This window comes from Humulus lupulus, chromosome 3 (genome assembly GCF_963169125.1).
Source record: "Humulus lupulus chromosome 3, drHumLupu1.1, whole genome shotgun sequence".
Classification (NCBI taxonomy): Eukaryota; Viridiplantae; Streptophyta; class Magnoliopsida; order Rosales; family Cannabaceae; genus Humulus; species Humulus lupulus.
In genome coordinates, this window is record NC_084795.1 from 42,077,571 (window position 1) to 42,103,220 (window position 25,650).

The window sequence follows — 25,650 nt, forward strand, 5'->3', positions numbered from 1 at the left end:
GCAGGTCCGAGTGCACAGTAAAATAAGAACAACCCTCGAGCACGATCCTGGTTCCGAGACCTAGCAATAACCTTTCCACAACCATAATATAGGATCCCGTCAATAACGAGAAAATAAAGGCTTCCGGATTAAGTCTTATCCTTCGGGACGTTGAATTCCACTAAATGGGGTAGTAGAATTGATCCCGAGCCCTTGGGTTTAAACTCCCGTCATTCAAGACTTATGGTGGCTAAAATAGCCCAAGCGGGCCATGAATTGCCCCTAAGGGCCACGGCATGCCTCCCATGACTGAGGCTCCCTCCTACCTAGATCTAGACACGGGTCACGACCTGCCATAGAGGGTCGTGGCGCGCCTCCAAAGCAGAAGCTCCCCCATTGGCCCTGGGTTCGCTTGGGTCGTGGCGCCCCAAGAACAGGGCCGCGACCTAACCCTGCGAACCCAGAATTCCTCTTTTTTTCTCCAACCAAAGACCTACCAAAACCTACCCAAATCAATCCTAGAACAACAATTAAATCCTCAAAACAATATCATCATAATACCAGCAACAAAACCCCATCTCAACACACTCAAAACACCACCCAAAACTCAAATTCATAACCTTGAGCCTCAAAGCTCAAGAACAGTCAAACTTAAACAGAAATTTAATGAAAATTAGGGTCTAAAGCTTACCTTAACTGGCAGAAAAATTTCCACCTAGCTGTAGCTAATCCAAACCCAAGTTTAGGCCTTCAATGCCCAAGCTTTCAACCCAAAGATTTCCTTAATTCTCAAGGAATTCCCTTAGAAAAGTTGAGAGAGATGAGAGAGAGAGAGAGTTGGTTGGGAGCTGCTACTAACAAAGTGTTTGAGTGTTTGTTTTTGTTTTCGTAAGGCTTAAGTAATCTTAAGCTAATCCCGAGGCTTGGGATACCAAAAACGTCCTCGAGGGAAAAATGGTCAAAATCTCCGATATCCCCTCCTAATCTCACTAACCCAAAATATATCATCGAATACTTATTCATGTTACCAGATAACCCGATAATGTATTAATTACCCACAATACCCCTTGACTCGCCCCGAGTCGGGTATTGGGTCCCGTTGTGACTTTCCTGCTAACTTGCTCTCTAGGATCGTCTCCTGCCGAGAAACCCAGATAAATCAACATAATAATGTAGTCTCTCACATATATCACATATATGAACATATATATACAATTATGCCCATAACGGGCCAAATTGTGAAAATTTCTCTTTTAATAAGAAACGGGCCCACATGCATATTTAATACTCCTAAACATGCATATCTAGTTATGTTATCATATAACTCACATAATCACATAATTACACACAAATATAACTCATATAGGCATACAATTCCATATATTGCCATCCTAGCCCCCTAATCAAGGCCCTAAGCCTTATTAGGTAATTTGAAACGTTACATTTTGAACATAGCACGATCATAACAGACGTGGCGTGAAGCGTCAGTGTCTACCCACCACCAATTTGATCCACCAACAAGGTTGATCTCATAAATTATAGCCGTAAATGGCTCTTCAGTCAGGTTAGCCTGCGGTGGGGCAATGTTTGGCCTATTTCGACAATTGCATGCCATATGACCTGGTCTGTTCAATTGTAGCATATAAACTTTCCAGAGTCATTCTTTAAGGGTGGTTGCTGCCTTCTGTTTTGCTCCCTTGGAAGGTTCCCATTCTGATTGTTGTTTCGAGGAATATTGTTGCGATTGGAATTTGGATTCGGCTTGCGGTTGTGATTCTTAAAATTTTTTCCTTTGGGCTTCAAAACTGCTGCACTGGACTTCTTGGTGTTGTTGTTGTTTGAGACAACAAGCACTTCTTCTTTCTGGTCTTGCTTTCATGCCTCCTCTCCAATGCGAAGGTGGGTATTCAAACTTTCCAAGGAAAACTCCTTAGTTTTATGCCTGAGAACATTTTTAAAGTCCCTCCAACTAGGGGGTAATTTGTCAATCATAACAGCAACTTGAATTTGTTCATCAAGAGGCATACCTTCATAAATAATTTCATGAGAAATTTTCTGTAGCTTATTGGAATGCGTCTCTACATGCTTATCATTAGTCATTTGGAATTTTAGGTAGCGACTGACAGCATACTTCTTAGTACTAGTATCCTCAGTGTCATACTTCTTCTGTAATGCCTCCCAGATTTCCTTGGCAGATTTGTCAGAACTATAGTAATCATAAAAATCGTCAGATGGACCATTCAAAATAAAATTCTTACAAAGGAAATCATTCTCGTCCCATGACTCTACATCCTTAGTCTGTCTTTCTTTTTCTTTTTCATCAGCAGACTCAAATACAATAGGTTTAACAGTGGTGAATACATTAGTGACTTTTTCCCTGGTAAGGAAAAATAACATCTTTTGTTTCCATCGTTTAAAATGTAAATCCTCAAAATGAAAGGGCTTGTTAATATCAAAAGAAGCAGAACCAGAAAACTCATTGGTAACATGGCAGAAAGAAACGTCTTAAAATTGTTGTTTCAGAAAATAAAATAGGAACAAAATTACTAATATAGTTTCCTGGGTGGAGTCGCGAACCAAGTTGCTCTCTTTAAGACGTTTCGCAGCTCTGCCCCAAGTGTGCACAGTAGCCTATCAACCGCGTCATCCCCAGAATAAAACAGCCCAGTTCGTCACTGTACAATGTCCCTCTGCACCGAAGGAAGTCGTTCACAGACACCCTTTAATTGCTCGAAAAAAGTAAGAGAGGAAAATCAAATTTTTATGGAAAAAATTGGAATGTCCTTCTATTCATTGTTATGTATATCTCTTAATTAAATATCCAAAAAAATACAACTGAAAAAAAAAAAGTTGGTCATGGGGAAAGTGGTAATGTGCATATCGTAATGTGAGAAAGAGTCAGAAGACTCAGTCTCTCAATTGATTGCTCCTAAAACATGTTTTATTTGAATAAGTTAATTAATAAATAAACAATATTTATTAAAACATTTTTTCAACAAAAAATAATAAGTGTCACACCACACCAACCAACCAGCTCGGCTTGGTCGAAAGGACAGCGACGTGCGCGTGTGTGATGGTCAAGTGTGTGTCTCCTCACCTATGTGCACAAAATTGGGTACCCCTTGAACACATCCCCAAGGATAGAGCTCCCACTAAATATACACCCTTAAGAGAGTGTTCCAAATCCATGTGACTCTTTCTCTTTTAGCACACAAAAAAATCACTTTTCTATTTTTAATATTATTTTTAAACAATTCATATATCTTTTATCTCTTCTATATAATAAGTGTGTATATAAGGGAAATTCTTGGTTTTAATGATTTTTTTATTTTTTTTAATGTTACTTTAACAGAATATTCTCATATTTAACAGAATATTCTTATATTTAACGGTAGTTTGTAAACACTTAAACTTAAATAAAATAAAATAAAGAATTAAAAAAATTGAAATAAGATATTTTTGAGATATATACAATGATAATTATTTAAAAATAATAAATAATTAAACAAATTAAAATATGATATTTTAAATATATTTTACAATGATAATTATTTTAAAATAATAAATAATTAAACAAATTAAAATATAATATTTTTGAGGTATTTTACAATGATAATTATTTAAAAATAATAAAATCATATGTTTTATAACTTAAATAAAATTTAATTAAACTTAAACTCACTTATTATAATAATATCATATTAAATATATAGTATAATCTACTGTGAATTAGCAACTGTTGACGCCGTTTTTCGTCAACAGTGAATATAGAGCACGTAAACAATAATTAGTTATAGCCAGAAAAAATATAATAACATAAACAAGATTTTTTACGTGGTTCAGCAGTTAACTCTACCTAGTCCACGAGTCTTTGTTATTAGAACTTAAGATGATTTCTGGAAATTCTTCAAGAATGAATTCTCCACAGTTTCTCTCAAGATCACAAAATTTCGGTCCTTTTCAAGGGTGCAGGACTTCTCTATTTATAGAGGAAGTCTCAGGATACTTTCCCACACGTCTCTGGGAAGTTATCTTTTACATTAATAAACTTAATGGCCCTAAAGCCTGTAACTCCTATATACAAGGAAACGTCCCCTGAAGACCAGGGGGCGTGTAACTGACTAATAAATATCCCTTTATTTTAGGGAAGTTACAACAACAATATTTCTTAAATGCATGGACTGGGTCTCTTCAAGTGATCTATTAAGCAATTCGAGATCAGCGATCGGCATCATGCCCGTCTAAGTCTCTGCATGAAGTACGAGTTGCCTTGTTTTCCCAAGATCAACTCGGAAAGGGTGAATATCACTGAGGCTGCCTTTCCCCGAGCTCACACTCATGCCCAAGCTCGGGCCAAACTATCCGAGGTCATCCCTGAAAACATACGTCTTCCGATGTCTGTCTTTCGAGCTTATAAGAACTTCGAGGTTACCTATCTTCGAGGTTGCCACCATTGTGAAGACTCGGTGCCTAGGCTGCAAACACGTATTCTAAATATTGTGAGCTCACACCTGACGAATCCAGCTTTCGAGATCACAATTCTCAGAGCTCGAAATCTGGGTGTAACAGCAACGAATTGCTTTTTTTTTTAAATAAAAAAAATCTAACGGGAAACATAAATTTAAATTCCACGTATAATATTCAATATTACATTAAACATATAATATATAATCTCTTGTCCTCACTCCCAAATTCAAAAAATAGAACACACATAAACTTAAACAAAAATAAATATATTATTTAATTAAAATAGAATATTTATTTCAAACTTTATATGACATTAATATTAATAAAAATAATTAATAAATTTTATAAATAAAACTAAGCAAACGTGTATATTGCATGTTGCTTGTATCTAGTATAAAAAAATGTGTAGATAATGGAAATTTTTTGTTTTAACGGTTTGTTTTGTTAACTTTAACTGAATATTTTAAATATTTAACGGAATATACCTTTAAAACTAACTAAAAATAGATATTTATTAATTATATTAATATAAATTCATATATTATAAAATATTATTGTAAATGTGGAAAGTTTTCCTTTGTGAATTTTATTTCACCAGTGAAGCTCTATGCTACGAGGCATCCTACATGCTACTTAGTGCACGTACAAGGGGACGAGGATATCACACGGCGTTGAAGGAGTTGGGCTAAGAGAGCCACCCTCACTATGCGAGGGCCCTTGGCCACCCGCCAAACCAAACGCCACCCTCGCTATGCGAGAGTCCTCGGATGGCCATCAGCGTACGCCTTGACCCCTCAGGCATCGGACCTCACCTCGCCTGCACGCGGAAGAAGAAGACCAGCCTCGCTACGCGAGGCACCCTCGCTATGCGAGGGTGTGGCCTTGTCGCGGCACCCATACCCCGAGCCATGCCCACACCCGAGGGAAGAAGGCCAGCCTCGCTACGCGAGGAACCCTCGCTATGCGAGGGTGTGGCCTTGTCGCGGCACCTGTACCCCGAGCCACGCCTACACCCGAGGGAAGAGGGCCAGCCTCGCTACGCGAGGAACCCTCGCTATGCGAGGGTGTGGCTTTGTTGCGGGGCCCATGCTGCGAGCCTCGTGTCCATGTGACCGGCATAAGCCGGCCCCGACCCCTGGTGCCTTGACTTCTCAGAACACGCATAGGTTGAAGCCTCCTTGACATAGGCACGGGATCACTTGGAGGAACCTTGTTGATATGCCAAACGAACATGGAGCATTGAACGGGGATCGATGAGGACGACCGAGTACGGAACACATGCGCTGACACGGGGCGTACGGTTATGGAAAGAACAGAGGCACGACCCTATGATCTGCGTCTGAGAAGTAGTGGCGGTACAAACCTGTACAAAGAGTAGTGGTACCACTTGGACACCCCCGACCATACACCAGAGCCGACAGTACTATGTCCTAGGCCACGACTCTGACACCATCAGGGTAAACACCACTACGCCCTGAGCCACTACACTATCAGAGTACCTGTGTACGTCCCTGTGGTCTGGGACTTGTTTGTATCCAGGGCCAATAGAGCCCCCCCTATAAATAGGCTCCAACCCCTCAGGCTAAGGGGTTGGAAAACTGAATGTATGAAAGAGACTTAAGAAATATATGTTTCTGGTTTTCATGGTGGACTGAGTTTCCTTCTGTTGATTAGAGTTCTTCCTATCTAATTCAAAGCTTTCTATAGTATAGAGATTAAAGTTTTCTAACCATCAATCGTTGACGAGTTCTTACCGTCAACAATTATTATTATAATAATATTTAATATAAGACTACATATATAATAATTATATTAATATAAAATATTATAAATTATCATTATTATAATAAATATATATAATACAAGATTATATATTTAATATTTATATTAATATAAATTTAAATGTTATAAATTATTATTATTATAATATTATATAATCTTAATTTTTTACTAATTATTTTAATATGAATTTAAATATTATAAAATATCATTATAATAATGATATATAATACATCATCTTAATATTTATTGAAAAGGTTATCACTTATCTTTAAAAAGTTTATCATATTATATATATATATATTTTAAAAAATGATAAATAATGTTTTTGTTTAATTTTTTATTTAATATATTTATGTTATTTTTATATATAATATTATTTATTTATTTGAAATTTATATGACAATAATATAAATTTAATAAAAATAATTAATAAATCAATTTTATAAATAAAACTAGACAATGCAAGCTGCATGTATATATATAAAAACATAGGGCTAACTAGCTGAAATTACCATATTAAACACATGGGTTTTAAACAAAACAAAAATAAGTGTACACAATAAAACTACGTCCTTCACCCTCCCCTCTCTTCACCTTCCAAACCTCCCTCCCCACACAGTACTGCTAACTATGGAAGTCGCTGCCACTGCTTTGAGCTTTCACAATCCACACATGCATGTTAGAACCACCCACCCCTTCCCGTGCCTTAACTCCCCTGCGAGCTTGGACGTCTTATTCTTCTTCCAATCTCTGAGCTTCTTTCTCTTCCAATATCCTCTTTCCCTTTGCCGCCCGCCGCCAGACATACGGAACAATCTTATTCTTCTGTCGAGCTCAGGGACTACGATGTGGCTGCCATTCCACCCCGTAATGTTCCCTGCATTCTCTTCCATCCCTATCCTAAAACTTCACCTCTTATGGCTATGCTATTATTCCTTAATTTTTCCTATATATAGAAGAATTTTTCAGTATAAATTTTCAAATTTGCATCCATGATTGCCGGTTATCTTCTTGGGACTATGCTTGAGTAGGACCCCTTGGGTGAATATGACCAGTGATATGAAGCAATGGGAGTGACACAATCTGACCACTTGATGAAGATCTTTATTTTCCTGCAGATTCCAATGGAAGGGTGGTGTGGCTATACAGGGACTTGTGCTTTTTATGTTCTTGAAATGAGTTTTGGAGGTATAGTATTCACTTGGTTGTGATGCTTTTTTTCTAGATTTATTCTTGTCCATATTTGAACAATATGAAAGAATGGAATCATCTAATGAGGGAGCTTGATGATTAACTGTTTACTGCCTTGTATTGATTGAATTATGTGTTTTACTTCTGGATTTTTCGATGTTAATAATAACTGTACGTACATTTTCATGCTGTTACAATAGTCCTATCGAAGAAGTAAAATATATATAGTAGATACGTCGGATTAGTTTTATTTATAGAATTTATAAATTATTTTTATTAAATTTATATTAATATTATATAAAATTTAAATAAATATCTTATTTTAATTAAATAATTTATTTATTTTTGTTTAAGTTTATGTTTGTTCTAATTTTTTTAATTTGGGAGTATATTATATATTTAATGTAATATTAAATATTATACGTAGATTTCAAATTGTATTTTTTTGCTAGTTTTTTTTAAATAATTTGTTGCTAATTGACACCACATTATATTATTTGTTTAATATGATATTATTCTAATAAGTGAGTTTAAATTTAATTAAATTTTATTTAAGTTATAAAACATATGATTTTATTATTTTTTAAATAATTATCATTGTAAAATATTTAAAAATATATCATATTTTAATTTGTTTAATTATTTATTATTTTTAAATAATTATTATTGTAAATATCTCAAAAATATTATATTTTAATTTGTTTAATTATTTATTATTTTTAAATAATTATCATTGTAAAATATCTCAAAAATATCCTATTTTGATTTTTAAGATAATTTATTTTATTTAAGTTTAAGTGGTGTTTACAAACTACCATTAAATATAAGAATATTCTCTAAAATTTAATAATATTCAATTTAAGTTAACATTAAAATATAAAAAACTGTTAAAATCAAGAATTTCTGCTATTTACGCACTTATTATATAGAAGGCATATATATTGGTGTTCTCTATTCTAGCATTGAAGTAGAGTGACAAAGTTCAAAAGTGTAGGCACTGGGTTGATGAAAGTCCCAATAACATGATGTTATAAAATTGTAGTATCCATTGTAATATAACTTGTGTGACTCTTTAGGAACCCAACAAATGCTTTAAGGAGGTATGAATTTAGTTTGATTGATTGATTATATATATATATATATATATATCTGTGAGAGAGAGAGAGAGAGAGAGAGAGAGAGAGATTTATTGATAAAAACAGGTTTTGAAATCAAATTGGTCTGACTTATCACAAGAATGGACTGATAGGAAGTGGTTACATTATGCCTACATGTTGTAGGACTTTGTTTCCCAATCAAAGCTTTTAAAAGGTCTCTTTGAGAAAGAAGTATGCTTGGAACAGCTATAAAAAATTTCTGAGGACTGGAAGTATAAGCTGTCTTTTTGATAAGACTAACATTCGTGATGGATTTTTACATGACCTTAGTTTGATAATTGAGAGATTTTAGTTAATAGAATTGAATCAGTCAAAAAGAAAGGTTCATTTTTTTGGCTTTGACTTAGATGAGATTCCAAAACTTGATGATGCTTCTTCTACACTGCAATGGTGTAATAGAGCACTTTCTTTCTGTTCCAGTGCTCCTCCTTTTAACGTGACTGATAATTTTTCTAAGATTATCTCATTTGTTTGTGTTGTGTTATTTATGGTATAGTACATTGTAAACAAGAAAGGCATCTTAATTGGATTCTAGTGAAGTAGGGAGTTTTCGTATTTACAAGTGTACACCATCTATGTTTGATAGAGCAGCAGCTAAGACAGGCAAGACAGTTACAAAAGCACGAGAATTGGTGGAGAGTATATATTGTTGTGAAAGAAAAAATGAGGTATCTATGGCCATCATCCAAGCCAGAGTTTCGCCACTGAAAACCAAATACTTGAAACTTATGGCCACTTTGGAGGTTTGGACTCTTTCGGCTGAGGATAGCTTATACCTCTTCATTTTTTTTTAGTTTTAGATTGCTTGGCATCGGTTACCAATATTTACATTAATAACAGGGTACTCCTTTGATAGTAACAAGTTACCCTTTTAATGGTAACACGTTACTCTAATAGTAACTCATTATTTAATAAAGATCTGGAAAAAATCTGAAAACATGAATGATAACTTATCATGCAACCAATTACTTAACCAAGACCTTAAAAAAAAAAAACTAGCTGATTTGAACAAAAAATTATGAACAATAAAAAAATGGGATCTAAAAAAATACATACAAAAAGATAACAATTATGTAATATAAAATATATGTGTGATTACACATTTACCATTTAAATAATGTGTGAAATGATACTAATAATCTTAAAACTCACACAATTCAACTAACACTAAATTAAAACATGTCATTTTTCATAATTATAATACAAAAATATGAAAAATTCAATCTCATATAATTAAGTTAAATTGAAAAGAGGCTATATATTTAAAGAAAAGTTAAAAGGTCATATTTATGTAAAAAAAAAATCCATAATTCATGTAATTTTCTCGAAGTGAAAATTCCTAAAACAAATTTTCTTGTGTTTGGACCTTGATTACAAATATACAATAGGGCCTACATTTTTTTTTCTTTCAAAATATCGCTTGTAATTCATTTTAGAGTTTTATACTTTGGTCTCTTTTATAATTCATCTTTAGTAGCTAAATTTATATTTAGAAAAAAAAAATGCAACACAAATGCTTATAGTTTCTATTCAGTCAAACTTTTTTTTATTTTTTTACAAAAAAACCACCCATATGTAGGTTTTGAGTGTACCCATCACTACCATAATCGTTAAGTCTTGTTTGAGCTCTGACACCCTGTAAGTTTATTAATTAATGGTCCACATCATAACTATCTTACTAAATTTATTAATTGATTTTAAAATAAAAGAAAACTAATTAATAGATCAATTTTATTTTTAAAAAAAATAAAACAAAACTGAATGTTATTTTTAATTCTTTTTTTCTTCTCTCCCCCTTCTTTTCGTCTTCTTTTTCTTTCTCTCATTCCATACTCAGAAACCAGAAACTCATCAAAGAGAATTAACCCAAAACTCATTAAATGAAAGAAATCCAAAAACTCCAATACTCATCCACTTTCATTTTATTCAAACTCTGTTTTGTTGCCATGGTGCTCTGTATTTCCATCCTCATCACGAAATGTTATGACTAGAAGTAGGGATGCACATAGGACGGGGAATTGGTGGGAAGTGCTCCCTCATCTCCGTTCTTGTTCCCGTTAATAATTTTAATCTCTATCTGTGTTCCTCTCCCCATTTATTCTCCATCAGGGTGGGACGAGAAATCCCCACGGCCCCATTTATTTTTAAAAAGATTATTTTAAATAAAAAATTTAAAAGAAATTTTAAATAAAAAATCAGTAAATAGTTTAAAAAATAGCGCATAAATCACTAAGTAGTTTTTTTGTAAACAAAAATTAGTAATAAAAAAATACCATATTTAAGTCATTAAGTAGTTTTTTTTGTTGTAAAAGTTAATAAACAGTCTTAAATATTCAATTTAAGTCATTAAGTAGTTTTTTTTGTTACAAAAGTCTCATTTGACACCAATTTTAATTCAATTTAAGTTTTACAATTTTGCAAAACTTAGTTTAAGTAAAATTAAATCATTTTTATGTTAAAACTATTAAATTATTTTTTATTTTTAAAAAAAATTTAAATAATTTTTAAAAGTGAAAAATATATATAGTTTTAGGTTTTTATTTAAAATTGAGACAAAATTGATGTAAAATGTAATTTTTACAACTAAACTATTACTTAATGACTTAAGTGCACAATTTCATACAACTTATTGACTTTTGAAAAAAAAAAAATTATTTGATGATTTAAGTGCAATTTTTTAGATTATTTACTAATTTTCGTAACAAATTTCCTTTTAAAATACTAAATATTTTTCCTAATAAATTTTAAAATCTTTGAAAAAAATTTAATATACAATAACATATAAAGAAAAATATAAAATACATTAAAAAAACAAATAAAAATTTAGACGAAACCCTATAGGGCAAGAAATGTCTTTCCCACTCCCATCTTATTTAAACATTTGGGGATAGAAAATTGTTATCGTCCTTCTTCTTCTTCTTTCTAAAGGGTCGGGTCTCGTCCCCTAATTAGAAGAAACACGTAAGCAATTTGGAGACCTACCTTGTCAACTAAAGAATCTCTAGAGGGTTTTGCAACCAATTAATCGTGGGTCCCAAAAAAGCAAAATCAAATACATATCTAAAAGCAAATTCAAAGAAAAAATAACAATCTCAAATCTTAGATGAACAAAACCAAATGAATTCCAAATCTCATTTATCAAACTCATATAATATTGAAGAAAATGAAAAAAGCTTCTGATTTAAACCCAAACGCCGACACAAGACCTCTGTCCGACGTCCAAGCCTTCACCATTGCAACAAGATTGTTGCTCTATGACTGTTGCTGAAGCCGCCTCATGTCTCACTGCAGAGGTTGTCGTCCAAGGCAGGTGTGCCTCCATACGCGCGCCTAAGCTCTAACCTGCAGAATAGGGAGAAGAACTTCACCCAAGCCAGATTTGCAAAAGAAGAAGAAGAAGAAAGAAGAAAAGGAGGAGAAGAAGGATCTGGAAAGGGAAAGAGAAAAAGAAAAAAAAAATTATATTTTTGTTTTATATTTTAAAATTGACTTTTTAATTAGTTTTTTTATTATTTTAAAATCAATAAATAAGTTTTTTTTTTTTAAAAAAAAAAAAAAAAGATCAACATATAGTCAATCAAAGTTAACACTTAACGGAGAATGTAGTGATGATGGCACGAAAAAGCTAAGGTTGAGTGGTATTCTCGTAAAAAAATGGATAATGAGTGTAATAAATAAAAAATTACTGGTATTTATGATCTCTAGCGTAAGTTTTTGTATGTTTAGTTTTCATATAATAAACTTTTTGGAGGGTTACAAGTTTGGATATATAATTTGATGTCCTCTATATATATTATTCCATTTATAAAAAAAATTGCTAATTGTTTATTACTTTAATTATTTATAAAAGAAAAGTTGTTACTTAGGTATATTTATTGTCATATGGTTGTGATAGGGAAATGACACTTATTTATGAAATTTTGATGTGGTAAATTACCACACACATATAGTTCATAATGTAGGCAACCAATTTGATTCCATTGTGTTGTTTAAACTTTAAAGGAAGAAGTTAAGTATGAGGAGTTGAGGACCTCCATTTGTCTACTAGTGGTAGACTGGTAGTATTATGCTTTCACTTTCTTATAGATGCTATACTGGGCCACTGGCAGATGACGAAAACAAAATGTCAAGACTGGCATTAATGTAAATAACTACACAAATGAAAGACGGCACTTCCATGGTCTGTGGGCTCTTTAATGCTAATACTCCTGGAGTTAACAAAATTAATTCTAACAGGTGAATTTGGTACTTTAAAAATAATTAAGAAAATCAAATGACTACAAAATAAGTCTTAAGTAACTATATTTTATGCTTATAGAATTTTATTATATACTTTATTTTTTATAATTAATACTTAATAAAATGTTGTTTTATTTTTAAAGTATGATAATATCCTTTGAACAGTATTATAAAATTCTAATAATTTAACTTTTTTTTTTCTTCTTATGTTTGAATGCATGTGAATTTTTATAAATTATAAATTAATGTTACTTAGGAAAAATATCTAAAATAATACTTAAGTTTGATAATAATTACAATTTATTACAAAAGAATTACTATCTATAGAACAATATATAGCATTAAGGGATATTTGTGGCATAAATACATAATTGTTATACCCCGATTTCGAGAATGAGAATTTTGATCTCGAAACCAAGGATCGTAAGGTGTAAGCTCGAGACAAGCATAGTCATCATGTGATCAGCAAGTCAAAGACAGTCTCGCTGAGCAGTAAATATGACAACATCAGGATTGGTGAGCTCAAAAACTATGTAGTCTCGGAGGTGTTTCAAGACTATAAGTTAGGCTCGCAACTCACAATGGCAATAGTTCAGCACTTGTATAAAATCTCCTGATTCATTTCCTGTTCTCAAACAAGGCGATTCGAGCTCGAGTATTGTGAGCTCGAAGAAGATGGTTTTGTCAAACATTACTTGTCGACAACAGAGGTGAACCGAGGTTATGAGCTCGCTATGGGTGAACGACCTCGAAGGTGTATGAGTCAAATGCCTACGCTCGTAAACTGTGTGTGTATATATTTATTGTTGTAAAATCCCTACATTTAAGGGATCTGATGGAGTCTGTTATTAATCTCAAATATCATGGGATATAAACGCTAGGGGTGAGCATCGGTCGGCTTGGGCGGTTTTTTCATAATATAAAAATCCAGAATTCGGTTTTCGGTTCGGATTGGTGCAATCCAAAAACCAACCGACCAAACCAGTTAAAAGAAAAAACTGACCGTTTTGGACCGCGATTTGATCGGTTAAACCAACCAAACCGAATTTCTTATTTTTTTAAAATTAAAAAAAAATTGAAAGTTTTAATTAAAAAACTAAAAATTTTGGATTGTTGGAATCCATTTTTGTGCATTTTTAAAACATAAATATATAAAACATAATTTCATATTTTTGTATTTTTATTTAATAATTTTAATAATTAATAATTATATAATATTATATTATTATATATTATATTGTTCGGTTGGTTTCGGTTCCGCAGGTCGGTCCAAACAAAATTTTCAAACCGACCGAACAGTGACACTTTACGCTGTTGGCGGTTTTTTAGGTGTTCGGATGGTCGGTGTATACGGTTTTTTCGATTTTTTGGATTTTATGCTCAACCCTAATAAACGCGTTCGTAGTAACTAATGCATTTAATGACATTTATTTTAATTGATATGTATTATATCAACTCGAATTATGTGGGGAGATATTTGGTAAACCACTTTACAAATAGAGTGAAGCTATTCATTTGTATGGACTAAGAAACTGATATTAGAAAAACTCTGCACAATTGCTTCCAGAAAGTCATTAGAGAATTCCAAGAAGTTAATAACACAGACTCGTGGACTAGGCAGATTTTAACTGCTGAACTACATAAAAATCGTGTCTATATTGTCTGTTTCCTTTGGTATTTTTAATTTAATTGCTATTTTTTTTCTAAGTTGATGAAAAACGACAACAACACTAATATTTCACACTTCTTATAGTTAAATGCCCAATTTTTTATTTTTACAGTAAAAATATGAATTGTTCAATATATGTTAAAGATAAATATATAATTTTTTTTCTTTGCGGCAAAAATACCTGAAGTTGCTAAAATATTGTTTTTGTAAGTACCTCTTATGTTAAGCATATTGACTAAACATACATTTGTCATCTGTAATTGGTTCATTTCATATTTTATTTAAAAAAACATTTTAAATTAGAAAAATGAATTAAAAATATATTTTAAATCAATAAAAATTTAGAAAATATATATTTTAAGGATAAAAATATTCAAATTATAAAGTGATATATGTCTGATGAGTCAACACATAGCAGCTCCAACAGAAGAAGTACTGACAAAAACAATGTTTTAACAACTTTGAATATTTTCGCCGTAAAGAAAAAAAATTAAGTATTTATCTTTAATGTATATTGAATATTGAATATTTTTACTATGAAAATAAAATATTAAGTATTTAATTATAACAAGCGTGAAATATTAACATTAAATATAATTTTAGAAGGTTTTATTAGAATTAATTGATTTCTTAATTTCATTTACTTTATGTTTTGCTATTTAAAAGTTTATCGCTGGCCATTAATAACCACCTAATATTTTGTTTTATAATTGAAAAGTATGGCATTTCATTCATTAAATCCTGATGTTTAAAACATGTGCTTATTTAATGCTATATTGTCCTAAAAACATGGATGGTATACCACCAATCCATCTCTTATTTCATAAATAAAAAAAAAAAAATCGAATCCAAATGTGCATAAAATGAAGATTTCATAACACGTGTCATGTGCAATATGACCAGAGGACAGGTCAAATCAACAGCATTTATTTTAAATAAATTAACTACCAACTAATTTTTTTTTTGTAAATGAACTGCCATCTAATTCAAAAATATTAAATCATATCAAGCAATTAGTCCAAAATTGTCATCTGTAAAAAATTAATTGGTTCATTTAGCATATTTAATGTGACCAGCCACAAGATATAAATCTGTACAGAATCCATACAATAATTTCATAACACGTGTCATGTTTTGGAGTGAAGATATTTTTTTTCTAAGACAGCTAGAGGGACGATATTGACAAAAACAATAAGAGAATATATTTATTAGGAAACGAGGGTCAAAGTTTAGCTCCTTAGGGGCATTTCAATTATATACTGTAGTTATAGTAGGGCCTTTATCAATTTTTAAAAAATTATAAATATTTTACAATATTAAAAATTTAAGTTTAAAATAGTTAGTTGTATGAGTATAAAAAAAAATACGTGCAATTGACTATTTGAATCTTGTTTTGGGCATCACAAATCATTTAAAAATTTTCAAAAACTAAAAAAATTTGAATTATAATTTTTTTACATGTCAAAAACAGAAACATTCATACCGATAAAACTAAACTAGCACCCCTACAATAGAATTTCACAATATTTATTTGCTTTCTATGTTTTAATGTAATATATGTCTATTATGAATAGTATGTTTTTTTTATTGATATACATCAAAAATAAAAATGGGGCATTATATTTCACCCCATTAGTTAAAAAAATAAATTTTAAAATTATTTTAAATACTTTTTCTCAATATTTTTTTAACATTCTTTTTTTTTTGTTAATTTTAATAATTTTATGTTATCTTGTTTTCATATATTTTTTAAAAAATAATATATAATTTTTTAGAAAAGAAACTCTTACTTTAACAAGTTTTAAAATATTTTTTTGTTTTACTTTTTTTTTTATTTAAATATATATTATTTATTGTTTACCCAAAAAAGATTTACTTGCTGGCGTGGCCGGATTAGTACGCACGTGGGATGCGCGTTACTATTTAGGTGGTTATATTCTAGTCGACCATCGACCAAAGGAGAATTCATACGGTAGAGGACATGTTTCATAGGCGACCAGGGCTAATCGTAGATATTTTCTAAAGATATTTGATCTTGTATTTACGTAAAAATTGTTATTTCCATTATTATTATTCAGATATGTTTGTATTAAAAATGGACAAGGCCCATCAGCCCATAGAAAGATCCTTGAGCCTGTAAATAAGACTCAAAAGGCTCATGTGAGGGATCTTTGGACTAAGAAAGAAAATTAGTGTTTTTGCATTAGTCTTTGTATCTATATTTGGAACTTGTGAGACTCAGCAAACCCTCGTTTATCGATCACAAGTTCTCATCACACATTATAAGAACACTAAGTGGATGTAGGTCATTAACATCATGTGGGCTGAACCACTATAAATCCTTGTGTCATTTCATTTCTTGAGTTGAGTTCACCTTATTTCAATCGTTTTTATTGACTCTGTGTCATTGACCAGATCAAGGGTCAACATTTTGGTGCTTTTATTGAGAGCTAAACTCAAGACCTTCAAAAGATCAAATGGTGAAAACAACTAGGAAAACTGGGCAAACCTCTAGGAATGTGCCAAATCAACCTCCTTCACAAGGTGTAGCTGAGGATGAGCCACAGGTGGAATTGGAAGAGGAGGAGATGGATCTGAGACTTTATGGACAACTTTGATTGTGTTGCAAGAGGAATTAGCTAATTTGAGATCTAATCAAGAAACGGTGGCTGAAACAATGGTGCTGCAGCAAAGGGAGATTGACCGGCAGCGCCAAGAACTGAATGAGCGGCAAGCTGACATGGACTGCCGACAAAGGGATGTCACTGCAGCCTTGGAAGCAGCCATTCAATTGGCACGAGGATAGCCCGCGCCTGCTTACCAACCGGATCAGCCACCCAGCACTCACCCTCAACCAAATCCAAATTCAGAGCATCCCCAATATCACCATAGTCCACCACAACCAAGGGATCCTCAAAGGCTAGATGAACCTTCCGCTGCTCAACAGGAGAGGCTGGTCCAGGATCCTGAGCAGCAACCACCCTCTCATGCTGGTCGAGATAATGCCCAGCAGCAGAGGCAGAATAGGCCGAGCAGCATCCTAGGAGCCCTAGACACCATACAGCTGGAGAACAAAACCTTCCCAGTAGAGGACCACGTCCCTCTGGAAGTAGAAGACAGATGGAGTCGGGCTCTGCGGTCAGAAGTCCCCCACGACATAGCAATGTCAGGGGACCTACCGACCAACGCAGGCCTCCCCTTATCTATCGGGATGTACCAGCATGGAGAGAAGAAAATAGTGCGAACAGCAGGTCACACCGTCATAGGTCACAATTTAGGGATGGCCATGATTATAACGAAGCAGACTCTGGCAAGAGGAATGTTGGCCGACGGTAGGGGGAGAGGGGTGAAGGACAAAACCCTCCACCAATGGAGAATTGACCAATAAGCCAGAATGTTGGGGGGTAACCTAAAAAGCCCAATGTCTTTGACCGATTAGGGGTAAGCGAGCAAAGGTGTTGGGAAGAAGATTTGAGAAATATACTTAATGATCGAAGGGAAAGGCACGACGAGTACTTCCCCCCAGCACCGGTCGCTCCAACAGTACCAGATGTTGTACAGGGCCAGAATATGCCTTAAATCAGGTCGTCCATCAACTAGTTGGGAACAAGGCATCCCATATAGAATTTTATCGGAGAAAGGGCACGTCGTTCATGCATAGAATTGTTGTCGCAGAAACTCCAAGCAAATTTAAAATGCCGACTTTGCCCAACTTTACAGGATTAAAAGATCCTGTATCTCATGTCAATAAGTTTGAGATACAAATGGACATCTAGAAGGTTTTAGATGATGCTCGGCGCATAATTTTTCCCGCCACTTTATCTGAAACTGCTCAAGAGTGGTATTTCAAATTCCCTCCAGCCAGTATAGTTTCTTGCGAGATGTCTCTAAAGGAGTTTTATGGACAATTCTATGCTGGTCGAATACATCCGACTGAGGCCAATCAGCTGGTCGAAATTCATCAGAAGGAAGGAGAAACCCTAAAGGGGTACATCCAACGATTCATGTGAGCAGCTGCTGGGGCCAAGATAGTTGGGGACGAGGGAAAGATGATGGCTCTCACCGCTGGAGTACGACGCCATTCACCCCTCTAGAGTAGTTTGCAAGAGAATGGAGTCAAGAGTACACATGAATTTTTGGATCGAACAGACAAGTATATTAAACTCGAGGAGGCTATCGCTAATGAAGGAAAGTCTCCTACAGAAGACCAAGGCCAGAAAGAGGACCCCGCCAAAGCCGCAAATAGATCTGGGAAAACCAATGGCAACGGCAAAAATAATGGAAAAATGGGGGGGAAAGGGCGAGCAACAAGCCGACAACATCTGATGGCAAGTGCCCAAAGCAGAATAGGTACGGACCAAGGTTCACCAATTACAAAGCTCTGATCGATAGCCAAGCGAAAGTATACTAGGCCAGCCACACTAATGTTCCCTTTAGACGACCAGCTCCAATTAGGAAAGATATATCCAAAAGGGATACTACCAAGTTTTGGGTTTTTATAACAACTACGACCATGACATTGTTGGGAATGGTGCCCTGAAAGCATATGTAGTAGACATTGTTTTATGAAATAAATAAATAAATTGAATTTGTTATGCATATATTTTATGGACTATATTATTCTGTGATAATATTATGTAAATATCAGAAAAATTCCTAAGTTCATAAAGGTGATCTCAAACACGTATTGGTACGAGAGGATTGTGTTTGAGATAAATGAACTTGAATAGTTCGCAGTAAAATAAAGTTATGGAATCTTTAGATTCCACTAGTATTATAAATACATGTGATCTAGATCCGGATCACTAGTGTAGTAGGACACTTTAGTGGAGGTGCTTTATATGTTAGAGAATATATAGAACTGGACCAGATATGTTTATTAATACTTAGTTAAAGAACTGGACCAGAATATGTTAGAGAATATATAGAACTAGAGGTGCAATACTCCAAAAAGGGTGACATGACAACCTTTTTTGGAGTATTCCTTTCCAAGGAGTAATGTCCCAAAACACCTCAGGAAGAGGAAGACATGAGATAGTATCCCTATGCCTCAACAATAGGCAGTCTGATGTACGCCATGTTGTGTACAAGACCTGGCATTTGTTATGCAATAGGGATAGAAAGCCGTTATCAATCCAATCTAGGATTGAGTCATTGGATTGCAGTGAAGAATATTCTCAAGTATCTTAGAAATACTAGAGTTTATATGCTTATATATTCAGGTGGAGACCTGAACCCCACTGGTTATACTGATTCTGATTTTTAATCAGACAGAGATAGTCGGAAATCGACTTTTGGATCAGTGTTTACTCTTGGAGGAGGAGCGGTAGTCTGGCGAAGTATTAAACAAACCAGCATTGCAGACTCCACCATGGAAGCCGAGTATATAGCGGCTTGTGAAGCAGCTAAGGAGGTTGTGTGGTTGAAAAAGTTCTATTCCGATCTGGAAGTTGTACTAGATGTGGATAAGCCACTAGTCCTATATTGTGACAACAGTGTGGCAGTAGCTAACTCAAAGGAACCATGAAGTCACAAGAGGGGAAAGCACATCGAGAGGACGTATCACTTGCTAAGAGAGATAGTTCATCGAGGAGATGTTGCAGTTATGAAGATAGCTTCAGAGCATAATCTTGTAGATCCTTTCACAAAGACTTTATCCATAAAATCTTTTAAGGAGCATGTAAGAAACATGGGAATGAGAGAGATGGCTCATTTGCTTTAGGGAAAGTGGGAGATTGTTGGGAATTGTGCCCTAAAAGCATATGTAGTAGACATTGTTTTATGAAATAAATAAATAAATTGAATTTGTTATGCATATATTTTATGGACTATATTATTCTGTGATAATATTATGTAAATATCAGAAAAATTCCTAAGTTAATATATGTGATCTCAAAAACTTATTGGTACATGAGGATTGTGTTTGAGATAAATGAACTTGAATAGTTCGCAGTAAAATAAAGTTATGGAATCTTTAGATTAATTACTGCAAGTACGGTCCACTAGTATTATGAATACATGTGATCTAGATCCAGATCACTAGTGTGGTAGGACACTTTAGTGGAGGTGCTTTATGTGTTAAAGAATATATAGAACTGGACCAGATATGTTTATTAATACTTAGTTAAATACCGTTTCAAAGTATTAATTAAATATATCAACTGATGATCATATACAATTAGATCTTAATCCTGAAGTTACTATGAACTCCTGTTTATGCTATATGAGTTCTTTGATTCACTCGATACGGTTTGTCAGAATGATCAGGCTAGAAAATTTTTGTTATCCCCAAAAATTGGAGATCGATGACATGGCAATAGAGGTGACAAGTGGCAGTAAAAGACACATTAATAGTCAATAAATACATTGACTCCTCAGAGTTGTGATAAAGTGACCCGGTAGACTGATGAAGAATTTTGACTGCTTGAGAGGTGTCATGTCCAAGCAAGTGCACAAGTGCACCCGAGGAGAGTACTTGGGCTAGGGTGTGCCCGGTCGGATTTTGGACCGAGGAGACCCCAAGGGTGTGGTCTGAGGAGACCCCAAGAATTTGGTCCGAGGAGACCCCAAGGGTGTGGTCCAAGGAGACCCTAAGAATTTGGTCCGAGGAGAGTCCAAAAGGTCTGGTCCTTATGCATATGTCCAGCAAGTGCATGGTTGTCCAAAGAGAGAAATGGCATGCTAGAGGAGAGTGCCATGTTAGACGAGAGACATGGCATGCGAGAGGAGAGTGCCATGTTAGAGAAGAGACACGGCATGCTAGAGGAGAGTGCCATGTTAGACGAGAGGAGTGCATGTCCTACCACCATGCACATATCCGACCAGCAAGTGCATGTCCTACCAGCACTTGCATATGTCCAGCATGCATGTGTCAGACCAGCACTTGCATGAATGGTCAGTAGGAGATATGGGTCGACCAAATAGAGGAGGACTAAGTCAAGATTCCCAGAAACAGCTTCAACAAGAACCGGTCTTGGCACGCGCGGGAATCTCTCATTCTTCCCACAAATTGGGGGTTTTGTTACATTTTAAATGTTTTTTTTGTAATTTAAATGTAATAAATATAATAAAATATCCCGATTCTAGGGATATCAGATGTATGATCCTAAGCCTATAAATATATGGCTTATGGGATCAGAAAGGGGCTTCTTCTGCTTCTTTGGAGACTTTTGGGAAATTTTGGGTCTGAGTTTTCTAGAGAGAGAAAGTGCTGGTATCATAAAGAATTCTTATATTTTTGCAATCTGTACTGAAGAAACTCAGTTGGCTCAGTCCATCTGATCTTGAGTACAGATCTATAATCACAACTCTAAGTGGATTAGGCTATTACCAACATATTGGGGCTGAACCACTATAAAAATCTTATGTGTTCTTTATTTTCTTTATTAAACTGTCCGGGTCATTTTATTTCTCTTGAAGGTTTGTCGTTTTGGACGTTCTCACGTCGTTGGCCAAAAACGCGGTCAACACTTTTGTTTTGGGAACTCATTAATGTAGATGGTTGGGGACATAGCATACATATATAGAATCTATGCCTTCTCATAAGAGATTGAATAATGGTTCTCTTAAGGGTTGACTTTTGGGACTGAAAGGTTATTGAGCTCAAATTCATAATTTAGTTATGAATTAACCTTCACTAGTAAAGTTAATGGTACTTAAGGAAACAAGAGATAATTAAAAGGATAAAACGATAATTTTATTCCCAATTAATTATGGACCATTATTAGAGGGTCAATTTGTATGCAATGATTATATCAATGGACGCTTTATAATTATAAAGTACTCAGTAAATGAAATGTCTATAATTACAAGAGTACAGTCTCATATTTACAGTGGAATAATCATGAGATTAATAAATTAAGATTATTTAATTAAAGAGTTTAATTAATAATCTCAAATTTATTGGAGCTTGGAATTATAGGTCTATAGGTCCTCATAGCGGCTCTATCAACACTATTCAATGTAAGAGTTGTTATGAAGGGAAAAATAGTTCAAAGACATATTTAAGACGAAATTTGTTCTTCCGGGCCAAATATACAATTATATGATAATAGTGATTAATTAATTAATTACAAATTAGTTGTAGTTAATAAGATTAATTAATATTTAATTATTGTATAATTTTTGAAATTATATTAAATAATTAAATTAATTTCGAAATTTAATTAAATAATTAATTAATTATAATTTTCGAAATTATAATAAATTAAATATTTATTTTCAAATATATTGGATTTAATTAACTAGTAGAATTAATTAAATATCTTTATTTGAGTGGGAGATAATAATCTGATAAGTTCAAATTGGATTTGAATTTAAAATATTAATATTTATTCAAATAATTAATTATATTTGATAATTAGTTAAAAAGATATTTAATTTAAATTTGAATTTGAATTAGTTATCAGGTTGTTAGATCTTATCTGACAAAGTAGTTTGAATAAATAATTAAAGAAAAATAGAAAAAATCAAATATCCTTAAAAATAGGGGTGGTACATGTACACACACAGTCCATGGACTGTGTGTGGCGTGTACTGCTATTTTTTCAGGGATAGGATTTTCATTTTTATTTATTTAATTAATTAATTAATGGATAATTCAAAAAATTAATTTTTGGATATTTTCATTAATAAAATAATTAATTAATCAAAAAGTAAATTGTAAGTTGGTTACAAATTTATTTTTAAATTTGAATATTTTCTTTTAAGTTTGACTAATAAGAAAATATATAGATAACTCAGATATCCCAGACAACTAATTCTATTCGCTCTGTGAAAAATAGAACGATATTTTTCTCTCCCTGAAAAATAAAGAACCAATTCTCAGGCCTATTATCTTGATCTCATGTGTTGAGTACATCAAGTAGAATCACAAATAAACTATCATTCATTCTCTAAGTGCCCACACACTTCTTGAGGTGTAGAGAATGCTGTGGAAGATTTTGGTGTGAGTACCTAGGAACAACTTGAATATGAAGATCGTTGTTATTACGAAAAGATAGCAAAGACACTTGATAGGCTTCAAGAGGTATGATTTCTATTCTTTACTTGCTTATGATTAATGTATGTATATTAATGGATCCGCACATTTAAAGGTAGTTTAAATATGTTACAATTTTTTTTTGTACACTGAGCCAACCCCACTACCATTCTGCTGCGTATTAGGAAACTCGTTCCTAACAGACACCAACAAGAGTAACCAGCTCAAGGACGAGATTGAGTTCCTTATTCGGCAAGGACATCTAAGGAGATATGTGCGAGCAGCTGGAGGTTCTCATCAAGAGGCTCGCGGAGGCAACGAGCAGGCACACGTATGCCAACACTCGCCTCCTTTACAGCCAGCTCCAGTTGCAGGTACATTATTGACCATCTGTGGGGGACCGCACATAGCAGGTGACAGTGGAAAGGCAAGAGAAAGAAACACTATAACCCTATGTCACGATCAAGATATTGAAATGATGAACGTCGAGGAGCGAACTCCCAAAAAAGCTCAAACATAGGAAGAATCAATAACTTTCTCCGAGCTAGACACTCAACGTGTTCGATTTCCCCACTCAGATCCGCTAGTCGTGGATCTTCAGATCTCCAACATGATGGTAAAACGAGTGTTGGTGGATACAGGAAGCTTGGTCAACATTTTGTATAAATCTTCACTAGAAAGAATGAAATTATCAGTGCAAGATTTGGAGCCATGCAACCAAACAATTTATGGTTTTTCTTGCAAAGGGCTTGTGCCAGTAGGGTCAATTAGACTCCCAGTCACAGTAGGGGTCGCACTTGCGAACAAGACATTACTCGCTACTTTTATAGTAGTTGATTGTCCATTCGCGTATAATGTTGTGATTAGAAGGCCCATGCTCGTCGATCTGCAGGCCGTGACCTCAATATGGCATTTGGCCATGAAGTTTCCAACTGACGCAGGAATTGGATGCGTGTTGGGAAACCAGCAAGAAGCAAGGGAGTGTTATAATTTGTAACGTCCCAAATTTCCTAATAAGGCTTAGGGCCTTGATTAGGGAGCCAAGATGGAAAATTATGGAATTATATGATTATGTAATATTTATGTGTATCATTATGTGAATATGTGAGTTATATCATAATATGACTAAATGTGCATGTTTAGGTGTATTAAATATGCATGTGGGCCCATTTCTGTTTAATTGGGAAATTTTCATATTTTGGCCATTTTGGGTATATTTGGTATATATGTGGTATGTATGTGGTGCTTCATTATTATTTGGTTATGCTAAGGTTACTCAGCATGAGACAATCTTAGGAAGCAAGCTAGTGGGAAAGTCACAATGGGATCCATACTTGATTCGGAGTGAGTTAAGGGGTATTTAGTACATTACTGGGATATTGGGTAATGGGAATAAATATTTGATGATAAATTAGGAGCTAGTGAGATCAGGGGTAAATTTTTTGACTATTTTACCTCGGGGGAATTTTTGGGACCCCAAGCATTAGGATTTGCTTGAGGTTACTTAAGCTTGAAGTATCCTGTTAAAATTATAAACGTTCTCTCTCCCTTCAGTTCCATTTTCAACACCCGATCGCATTTTTGAAGGAAACTTGAGTTTTAGGACTCGGATTCAATCGAGGCATAGTGATTCTAGGGAAGATTAGAAGCTTATTAGCCGAAGGATTTAGCTAGGAAACAACTCAATCGGAGGTAATTCAAGTTCTAAGTTCTATGTTTTTAAGCTTTGATTGGATTTTGTGTTTTGATGAGTTTTTGAATGAATTGAAGCTTGGGTTTTATTGGTATTGGATAATAAGGATGTTTGGGAACTTTGATTTTGGAATTTGGAGATTTTTGGATAGGATTTTGGAAATTTTTTAAATGGAGAAAATGAGGTTTATGGCTGGGTTCTTGGTTGGGCTGCTGCCGTGTTCTTGGGTGCTGTGGCCCATGCTTGAAGAAGGAGGAGATTGGTTGATGGACAGGTAGGGCCGCGACACAAGGTGGGTGCGTTGCGGCGCAAGGTGCAGACAAAGAAAAGACTCGACCTCTGCTTGGAGGCTGGCCGCGGCTCAGTCCTGGGGGGGGGGGGGCGACGCTTTAGGGAAATTTTGCCCAGAGTTAGTTTTTAGTCGTGGGAACTTAACTCTAAGGGCCTGGGATTGATTTTACTACCCAGTTGAGTAGGATTCGATGTCCCGAAG